Raw genomic sequence first — 11,025 nt, forward strand, 5'->3', positions numbered from 1 at the left:
ACCCTCCCCGCCTCCATCTGATCTTCCCAGTAGAGAGGTGGCAGTGATCCAGCCCAAAGCCATCTGCCACTGGTGGCCTGGGCAGTAGAGAGTCAAGATGCCATACAAGATTCAACCCGGAACTGAACCTAACCTACTTGTTACCTCTAGAATTTGGGGGGGTTTGGGGTGGGGGCGCTTCTTAGCTCTAGATTTAACCCAATGCACATGTTTCATTCACACAGGTCTCTAAAGACATTTCTCATCCTACTCACACTGTGGTGTTAAAATAAAATACAACACTTGTGAAGTGAAATGCATGCTTCAAAATACCCCACTGTTGATGACAAGGACATGAGCTACAGTATTTCCTTTGAGTGAGTTTTACATTTTTATAAACATGAACTGACACTTAGTGTCAGGATGTCATTTATACACACACACTATATCTTGGGAACCCCACAACACACCATGAGGAAATGCTATTGTTGCCTGTTTTTAGAGGGGTTTGGGCTGCCAGCCATATATTGGGATCAGGGGTCCAGGACAGAGATTTACCTGCCAGGTGTCGCGGCATCTGCCTGCATGCTAAGAAGCTCAGAACTTGAGCCCTCCTGTGTCCCCCAAAGAGGCCGGACTCTCCATTTTAAGATCTGTGTTGTCAACCTCCTCTCTGGGCCACCCCAAGATAAGTCAAGAGATACACAGAAACTCCCACACCTACCTTGGCGCCTCGGGGTTAAATCTTCCTTGACTCTGGTATCTGTATCCAAACAACAAGCGCATTAACCAGGGCAAGTGGTAGTGTGATTCCTTCCTGTGTCCCTCCAGATGGTGACACTCCCCATGGAACCTGCCCACCCCTCCACGGACTGACAGCTGCAGCCCCAAGCCCTAGAGGGGCCTCAATAACCTTAAGTCTGTTCCCTGAGACAGGATTAGGATAAAGGGTCTCCAAGTGGTTTTCCGGGTACATCTCCAGATTCCCCACCTGAAATCACCCTTTCTTTCAGGTTAGTGGAGAAACCAAGCAGTTCTGGCCCAGGGGCCAAATGATTAGTTGATTGGTCAAAGGGTGTGACCAGCCCCTTCCCATCCTGCCCCTAGGCCTCTGTTGCAGGCTAACGGTGCACCTCCCCCTCCAAGCCCACCTAAGGGGACACCTAAGGGGGAAGAAAGACTGGGGAAAAAAAAAAGATGCAAATAAGACTTTGACCAACATCTAAGAACTCTTATAAAGTTAAAAAAATAAATTATATTGAATAAAGGTCCTTTATCAAAAGAATGAATTTGCACACAATCAAATCTGGCTTTGAAATAAAACAAAACCCTTACCACTCTCTTGGTGTTACCCAAAAAAACCTTAGTAAAATTCCTAGTTGCTTTCTGGGAAATGCCTTCTGGGGGTGCCCCAGCTACGAACTCACCCTACTTTTAAGATTGGGATATAGTCATTAAAGACAAGCTACCAGAGACAGCAGGAATGTGGGTTGGATAGAAGGTTGAGACCTTAGAGCCGGGCGGCACATTGCGAGCAGGACTTGGGAAGCTAATCTCTCCTCCTCATCTACCTGTCACAACCCAACTGCTCTATTTTGGTTCACCTGGGGACACTTTCTAAAACGGTCACCATGACTATGGCCAGATCCCAGACCAGAGAGTCTGAGTATGGTGACAGTCGTGGCCAGGTGCAGTGGTTTTGTAACGGGGGGGAGGGGGGGGTCCCCAGGAAAAGGGGAGTTTCCAGGTTTCCTGCCCCACCCAAAGGAGGATGGAGCTGAGCAGAGAAGAGAAGCTGGAGAGGAGACAGGAGAGGAAGGAAGCAGATGGAGAGCTAGAAGGAGGCCTGAGGGAGGCACGGGGAGCAGAGAGACAGAGAAACACGCAGCTCTTGTTTCTTGGCCCTGGACTGGGTGAGAGACCGGTGGGGTGACTGTGGCACTGTTTATCTTGGTTTTGATTTTGCTCTTCTTCCCAGACTTGTCTGGCCGTTCCTGTCCCTTTTCTATGGGTCCCGGCCAGAAGGTTGCTTTAGTCTTGTGGCGGCTTTCAGGCCTTGATTTGGGCCAGTCCCTTCTGGGTGGACTTTTACCCACGAGGGATGGTAACTTCAGGTGTTTGATTTAGAAACTATATTCTTTGTCTTTTCTGTATTGCACACTCATTGTATTAAAGTTCTTTTCTACTAAAGGTCTTACTTACATCGTTTGTCTTGATGCAGCAGATGGCAGAACCTACCTACAGCGGGCAGGTTTGGGGGTTCAGAGTGCCCCTCTCTCTGCCCTATTACAATTTGTGAAGCTCAGGTGACTCACGTGCTTCTGGGTTGCCAGTGAGTTGTCCTCTCAGAGAGAGCTTTTAATTATTACACGTTTAAAGGGAAGCCAAAAGGTACATTTTAGCTCGAATTAACAATGAAATTTAGGAAATTCAGAGTGAGTGTTTAGGGAAAATTTTTGGGAAGGCTGGACTTGACCATTCCACTTCCATTTGAAAACAAATATGTATGTGTAGGTACAGACACATGCAGTGATGCTGGTGGTGCTGCTGTTACTGGTCACTCATCATGAAAGTCCCTTCTTCATTAGATTTGGGGAGTAGGGCCCTCCCTGGTGGCACAATGAATTAAAGCACAACCCTATGAAGCTATCCACTGCTACTGCAGCATGACCAGGGGGGTGATCATTTGGTGCAGCAGACCTCTCCTGACCTGCCCACTGCTCCCCTCAGCAATGTATTTCAGTAGATCCACCTGTTCTGTTCCCCACTCTGTTTCTGGTGAAGCTTCTCAACCCCCGAACCTCTGGCCTGCACCCCAGTTCTTGTGTGCATAAATAAGTCTTTAAAAAAATATTTGGAGAGTAGCTGGTAGAGCTTATGAGTTTATTGCCAGAGAAACAGAACTTTTTGCAAATGAGGGAATAAAGAAGCAAACGATTATGGCCTGAGAAAGGAATTATGGTCACTTTAAGTAACCCAAAGGCAGCAAGCAGTGTAAGGACTTAGCTAGAGATTGTAAGGAAACATCCAGTTTTCACAGGCTCCCCCCAAGGGAGATAAAGAAAAACTGCTCTACCTAGTAAGGCACATGGTTTAGTATTCCCAATAAGCTTAAGACGTGCATAGTACTCTAAAAAACGGCATGCTTCATTATCTACGCTGTAAAATGTTCTGCTGTGCCAGAAGGAAAAGGCCAAGCAGAATTACTATCAGACAGCCATTAGTGCCCTCGCTCACACACATCCTATAGTGAAGTTACATCACCACTATGCAGACATTCCACTTCCATTCACCCTCCATCCCAGCAACTCGCCCACAGAAGCATCGCCCTCTCTACACATGCTTAGGAGCAGCTCAAACTTGGAGGAACTGAGTCCTCTGGTTTCAAAGAGGAGGACTAGTTCCCTGTGGGACCAATGTGCCCCACCCCGGGCTGGATGGACCGGACACGGAGTCCCAAGGCCGAAGGGCCAAGTCAACGGTGCCTGGAAGACAGGGAACCTTCCGCCATATTGTCACAAATTAAGGCCTCTCTGGAAGGTCCTCTTCTTGCATTTTCCAGTCCTATTGGCCATCACGAGATTCAGATATCACCAACTCCACAGTCATTGAGAACATTGAGATTTCACCTGAGAGAATCAGCTGAATCTAGAAAGTGCTAAATGCTCCCGGAATGCTAATGAATCCATCTCCCGTGGTTTCTCTGACTCAGAGGTGACTCAGGAATAATTCAGAGCCACTTCATGGAGAGCCAGCCTGGGGCAAGCCAACCTCCGACAGCCCTTCAAAGATCTTTGCCAAGTGTTCAAGGGCAGGGCGCTGCAGCAGTTCAGCCCCAGCGTGTGGAGTGTTTCCTCGAAGGCTTCTCCCCACCCTGCGGCACGCCAACACCCTGCCGCTACTACTCACGCCCCTACCATCCCTCTCCCTAGACCCACTTCCTCTGTACTCAAGGCCAGCCGCACACATTCCTCTGGATTCTACTAGGCTGATTAGGCTGCAAGGAAAACAGGAAAAACAGAAACTGGCAAGTGATACCAGTGACTTAGTATAGTTAGGACTTCCGGGTCCTCCCCACCCTACCCCCAACTTTCTGTTGCTTGGGACTTTGAGAAAATTTTCATTTTTCTTTTCCCATCGTTTTTATATGCAGGCTGATCAGAGACCTGGTCTTTGTTTTCCTAAAGACTAGAGAAGCAACCTCTATGCTGCACGAAATTCAGAACAAGCACCTCTCTCCCTCTGGCCCCAGCACACCTGAGTCTTCAGACTGCCATCCTCTTTAGGATTCCTACTTATCTTCACTCCCTACACCTTGCTGTTCTCCTTGATGCCTTTATTATTATTTGGCAGAATATGTCCACGGGTTGACATTCTTCTTTGGCTCAGGTTAGGACCCAAAGCTTTGGGTCTAACTTCTCACTGATCATTTATTTGTACTCTGCTTTCTGCTCCTACAGCCATGGAAGTCAGTCATGCAGGCTGGTGCCTGCTCTCTGCAACCGGGTGGGTGAGTCCATCTGGTTCACTGTCAAGTATTTAGACTCGACAAGTTGTTGGAGGTCCAAACAACTTCCTCCACCCTGGCTTTATCAACCATTTAGGTAGCACATTGATCCCTATCTGATCTCTCAGAGGGTTTGAAACATACAGGGAATGTGATGATAGACATAGTTACAACCTGAGGAACTCTAGTCCACTGACACACACAATAGGTGTTGCAAATGAGCATCATCCCATTCCACACAAGGTAAAAGAGGGACCTGCGACAGTTCCTCCAAATTTCGTTTTTTGGCGTCATGCACATTGAAGGCAGGAAGGTAAGCACTACATTAATTTAAAGGCCCCCGTTATCATAAAACATCTAATAATACTAAAGGAACATCCTTTGAGACACCCGGAGAAAGAGAACTGGAGCAACTTTTAGTGTCCTTTACTGTTCTGAAATTTTATGGAGTCATCAGTAATCAAGTAAAATCCATTAAGGAAATGGAGAACCTGCTAATTTTCTCCCTTGCATCCTCTTTCCCCTAACTGGTTTTCTGCTTCCATTCTGTGTCTTTTCTACAGACTATTCTCTGTTCTGTCGCAATTTGTAGACTAGAAGAACAGAAATTCCTTCATCTGACAAAGAGCTATCAAAGCCCAACATCATATCAACAGCAGACACTGAAAGGCTCCCCCTAGAATTCAGTAGAAATGTGACAAGCATTTACTGTCTCCCGTCTCTTCAACACTGTGCTTGAGAACCTCGCCAGCCCAATAAAGCTTGACTATGGACTTAGTCAGTTTAGCAGGGTGTACAGAAATAAGTTCATTATGCAAAAGTCAATTGTATCTCTTTTTACCAAAAACAAAGAATTACAAGCTAACTTTATAAACATTTTTATAACACTATTAAAAATTTAAGAGCTTTTGAATCAACAATGAAATAGGAGCACTGGAAATTACAAAATAAGATATTGGAAAGATATCAAAAGATCCTCAACCTGAGGATTACTTACTATACTCACTTTGTGAAAAATTTCAAGTCCTAGATTTACAGTCTAAGGTGTTTTTCTGTATATGTGCCATGTTGCAGCAAAACAATTTTTAAAGCACATAGATTTTGAGATCAATAATCCTGGCTTTGAGTGTCAGCTCAGCCTTCCACTAATTATGTAACTTTAAGCAAATCCTTAGCCTTTCTGTGTCTCATTCCTTTAGCTACAAAATGGAAGGTAAATTATGCCTCGCTGATAGGGTTGTTGTAAAGATCAAAAGAGATTAAAATACCACATTCTATTTATAATCTCCATGTGTTAATTAAGTTAAAGCAGCATCAAAAATCAATGAATGTTCCTTGGGACTCCCCAGAAGGCAGACTCAGACACGTCACTTCTTTGAATTCTGCAAACACTTTGTTCTTATGTCTGTTGTGACATTTAGGACACAATTACTTGAATGAATTAAGCTCATTCATTCGATCATTTATTGGATACTGAACTTTTTGAGGTAGTAACCATGATTACAAAGCCTGGCTTTAGCAGGGTTCAGTGGCTATTGGACACAAGGGCAAATTGATGGGCAGATAGAGCACACATATAGAAAGTACAAGAATTCACTAGAAGTTATTTGAGTCCCTTAAAAATGTATCTTATTGGACATTCCAAGGCAGAGCACAAGGAAAAGAGAATAGTCTAAAATGTCAGTGGCGAAGTCTTGCCCTGATATTCACCTTGTAGTGGCAGCGAAAGAGGAAATAATTCTCTCTGGGACCTGATAAACCATTAGTACTCTGCTTAATCATGCATCAGCCTTGGCTGGCACCCAACCTTGGTCTCCTTCCATTTCTTAAAATTATCCCTTTTTAAATGCACCCTCCTATTTCTCTCTCTTTATCACGTCTAGGCATCTTTTCTTGGTTGATTATTTCTCTATCACCTCATCCTTAGGTGGTGATTCAGTAAAAGCTTATGGAGCCCACTTGTGTGTTTGGGGGGTACAGATCCTGCATATGATATTATTTTATCATAATATGAGAGGTGCTGTCCTGGGTAGGTACCAAGTGCTAGTATGGGTAGAAGGCCTTACATGGGCCTAGGAAAGTCTAGGAAGGCATCCAGAAATGACTTAAATTTAAAGTAACTTAAACTGAATGAGAAATAAGATCCATAGGGGAGGGCGAGGGATGGGGACAGGTGGGAACAGGAGAGGAGAGAACACAATGGACTATGGTGGAGGACTGTGGGTGCTTTGGTTGTGGGAGAGCTATGGTGAGCAGGCCTGCGCAGAGAAATCCTAAACTAACAAGGATGTAAAACAACAGTATTTTATTTAAAAAAAAAAAACCTCCAGGGCTCTCCCTGGTGGCGCCGCTGGTTAGGATGCAGCCCTGCAAGCTGGCAGCAGCCTCTTCAGTGCGAGTTCGATCCCCGGCCCCGGAGGTGCCCCACATGGCGAGGCAGACCTCTCCTGGCCCACCTGCTGCTCCCCTCAGCAGTGTACTTCACCGATCTGCCTGTTCTGCTCCCCACTCTGTCTCTGGTGAGGCCTTTCAACGACCCTGCGTCTCTGGCTTGTACCCCAGTTCTGTATGAATAAATAAATAAATCTTTAAAAAAAAAACAAAAAACTTCCAGAACAGAGAAAGGATGTGTAGAAATTATGAGTGTGTACTGGATACTTACTATAGACAGATTCTTTTACATTTGACAGTTCACAAACTCTGAGAGGAGTCAATGTCAGACTCAGCTTACAGAGGAGAACTTGACTTAAAGAGACTCAGCTATGCTGTGCCCTGAGTATGTACCTCCTCCTCCCAGAGCCACATGTTGAAGCCCTGGTCCCCAGTGTGATGGGATTTGGAGGTGAGACCTGTGGAAAGTAATTGGGTTTGAATGAGGTCATGGAGCTGAAGCCCCCATGATGAGATTGGCCCCTGTAAACTAGAGTTCTCTCTCTTGCGCATGTGAGATTCTAGTGAAAGGCAATTGTCTATAAGCCAGAAAACAGGCTCTCATGAGACACCGAATCTGTCAGCCTCTTGATCTAGGAATTCCCAGCTCCCAGAACTAAGAGAAATTGATATTTATTGTTTAAACTGTCTGATCCATAATATTTTTGTTATTATATGTCAAATGGATGAAGACAGGCCACTTGCCCAAGTCAAGGTAATTCAGGCAGGATTCAGACCAGGCAAGCCAGGCAAAGGCTTACACAGAGACCATCCCTCTGAACACCTAGGGAAGAGATGGAGGATGAAGGAGGAGAAGGAGGAAGAGGAAGGTCCAGAGATCAGTGAGATCCCGTCTCTATAGCTGGCTCTCAGCCAATCTCTGTTTTAGCTCCTTTGATTGGACCTAAACTCTTCTAGCTCAGACTAGCATCTCATGCTTGCTTTCAATAATATCCAACTCATATCAATGCTAAGTCTTCTTTTCATTTACCATTTACAAACCAGCGCTTCAAACCTTACTCTACATTTATAAGATGAGACTTTCCAAAAGGGTCTTTCTAAGGATGACCATATTCCAGCAAACTCCTGTTGTGGTTGGGCTGGAATATATGCCCCATAGTGCCCACTGTATTCCTCAGGGCCATGGTCATGGCTTGCCTAAAGCTTCACAAAGAAGTTCTGTTCCCTCAGAGGATGCTGATAACATCAGTACCTAATAATCATCCTCAGATCGTTTTAAATTGCTAACACAGAAAAAAAAGCAACAACTCCAGAAATATTATCAGTACTCTTGTGACTCCCCAGCCTCTCCTGGACCTGAGAAGGAAGAAACTCTCCCCAGATCTTTCCTCGATAACCTTCCTTCACTCGCCTCTCTGGGAGGCAGCCTTTCCGAGTCCTGACTCTACTGTCCTCCCCTGTGGTGCTCGTGGCTGAAACTTTTTTGTGGCAACAATATGGTGGTTGAGTCTGAGGTTCTCAGTGTGACCAGTATGGTCAAGTCAAGAGCACCATCAAGAAAGAGATACAAAGTCAGATCCGAGAAAAGAGCTCCTGACTCTAGTGAGTGGTTTCTTCTGCATCTGTCTGGTGTCTCTGCAATTCCAAAACAGGATAGCAAGATATGCTACATTGGGAAAGCTTGTGTCTTTTCTGGAAGGTCCTACTAATGCTGAACTGAGAGGTATCCTAAATGCCATCCATCCCTCGATCTGGTACTTGAATTCCTTTATTTCCACCTCCATGAACTTCAATGTGCATTTTATTTTTTGAACATTTCTGGGGGTGAGGAACTCACTCCCTTTCTAACCACCCAACTATATTTATCCAAGTTTGTGTCAAAACACAAAGATTCCAAATCCATAGAGATGGTTTTGACATTTGGCATTGAATCAAGAGGAAAAATGCTCTAAAGCTTCCCAATTTCCCTGAAGTTCTCCTGGCAGAGGATAGCATGGAGGAATTTCCCTCAGCAAAAGGCTGACAGAGGGAAGTAGTGCAACAGGACGCAGTAGCAGCACTGGGTCACAAGCTAGAAGGGGCTCGGTGGACCTTGAAGTTGGCAGCATTCCCATGGTGCTCTGCTCTCTTCAGGAAGGTCTCTGTCACACTGCACCACACTTGGGCAGGAGGACCACACGGGCCTGAATTCAGCCATCTGTTCTCCTTTGTATAGGCTTGGAGCCAAAAGTGGACACAGTATTTACAAATTCCCCTTCTTCATGCTTGCTGCAGAGAGTGGAGGAACGGGGAGGAAAGCAATGAGGCCAGAAAGTGGCCTGGAAGCAGAAATCAAGCCACAGGCAAGGCAATTGGATTTTATGTTACCAGCAATAGGAGACTGAAGGCTTTAGCAGGGATACTTCCTTTTCCTCCTTCTAGACCTTCTTTTCTCCTAATCCTACCCAACAATCTTACCTTGGCTCAAGCCCTTGCTGCTGGCCTATTAGCTAGGTGAAATGTGACTGTGCTACCTACTATGGTTGCAAATAGACAGGCAGCCCAGGCCCCCTGCTACAGATTCTCTTCAAGAACATGTTGGCCAGAACTTAGAGGAGGTTGCTGGGAAAGAAGAACTTATTGTGTTGATCAAGACCAACCAGCACATGCCCCATGAGCAAAAAGAATTCAGAGGCTGCTTGAGAGGAATAAGCAGTTTTACATGGAGGCCTGGGTATCCCCTGAAGGAAAGGGATGCTTTTGAGGTCCAATATAAGGAACGCTCTGATGACTACGTTTGCCTCTGAGTTTCACTGGCAAGAAAGAAAGTAAAGAACACGAAATGGCGGTAGAATAGAGGAGGGTTCACCAAGAGGATATATGAGGCCAGATCAGTGACTGCTGGTCACCAGGATTAAGAGGCGAGGGAACAGCCAGCACTGCTGCAGGGCATGGCTAAGGCCCATAGGCCCCACCCCCAGCCCCACCCCATGATCTTGGTGCTGAAAACTTCACGCATCAAACTATAAGCCAGAGTGCTATTGCCGAAGGATGCCCTGGGACCATCTTTTATCAAAGAAGGACTCCTTTTCAAAAGGGGTGTAATTTGGAATAAAAGGACCAAAGCTGTGATGATGGATGAGTTGATATTGTCTCTCTAATATTTAAAAGCGAACTGCTCTTTGGGCACCCAGGAAATTGAAGAGTGGCAAGGCAGTCTTTCTCCAAGGCAAGCTGACATCCTTGTAACACGCTTAAGCAATTATCCTGAGGGTGAAATGCGAAGTGACTTATGCACCCGATGCTAGTGAAGCAGACAAGCCCTCCCATGTGGCCATGGCAACTCTCTCCTCTCCATCGAGGATCATGTGGGATGTACATTAGTGCTTCACAGAAATCAACATTCAAGGAATCCTTGTTTAACATAATAAGAACAACTCTGTCGACTGGCAAGCCAGCCCTTGCCTGACAGCTTCCAGTGATACAGGGCTCATTGTCTTACAACTCTCTGGACTAATAACCACAAATGTCCCCAACCAGCCAACAGAGGACAATGGGAGTTTACTTTATTTCTTTTTGTTTTGTTTTGTTTTAAGATTTATTTATTTATTCATACAGAACTGGGGTACAGGCCAGAGATGTGGAGGGTGAGAGGATTCACCAGAGACAGAGCGGGGAGCAGAGCAGACAGATCGACGAAGCACACTGCTGAGGGGAGCAGCGGGCGGGTCAGGAGAGGTCTGCCGCGCCATGTGGTCACCTCTGGAGACAGGCGGGGATCGAACTCATGTGGAAGTGGCTTAAGCTTCTTAGTGCTGTGCTTTAACTCGCTGCGCCATCAGGGACAACCAAGGATAGTTCCAAGGAACCAAGACAGGACAATGAGATTTCAGTCAACAGGAAATAAAGTGGTAATGTCATTTTCACATCAACCTATCAGCAGAAGGACAATAGAAAAGAGGTTGAGTGAAAGTTGGGTTGAATAAGAACTCCAGGTATTTGGTATTTGGAGTTATTGATGATGTCAAGCTCAGGTTCTGCACACAAGTTCAGAGGTGGGAGGAAGTGAAGGAAGACCCAGCAGGTAATGAGGTGGTCCATTCTGCTCCCTCCTGTCCCCCACCCTTCTACCCGAGGGAACCCATTTTGATCTGTTACATACTTTTAGG

This window comes from Condylura cristata, unplaced genomic scaffold, assembly GCF_000260355.1.
Source record: "Condylura cristata isolate star-nosed mole 26May11 unplaced genomic scaffold, ConCri1.0 scaffold00009, whole genome shotgun sequence".
In the NCBI taxonomy this organism is placed as follows: Eukaryota; Metazoa; Chordata; class Mammalia; order Eulipotyphla; family Talpidae; genus Condylura; species Condylura cristata.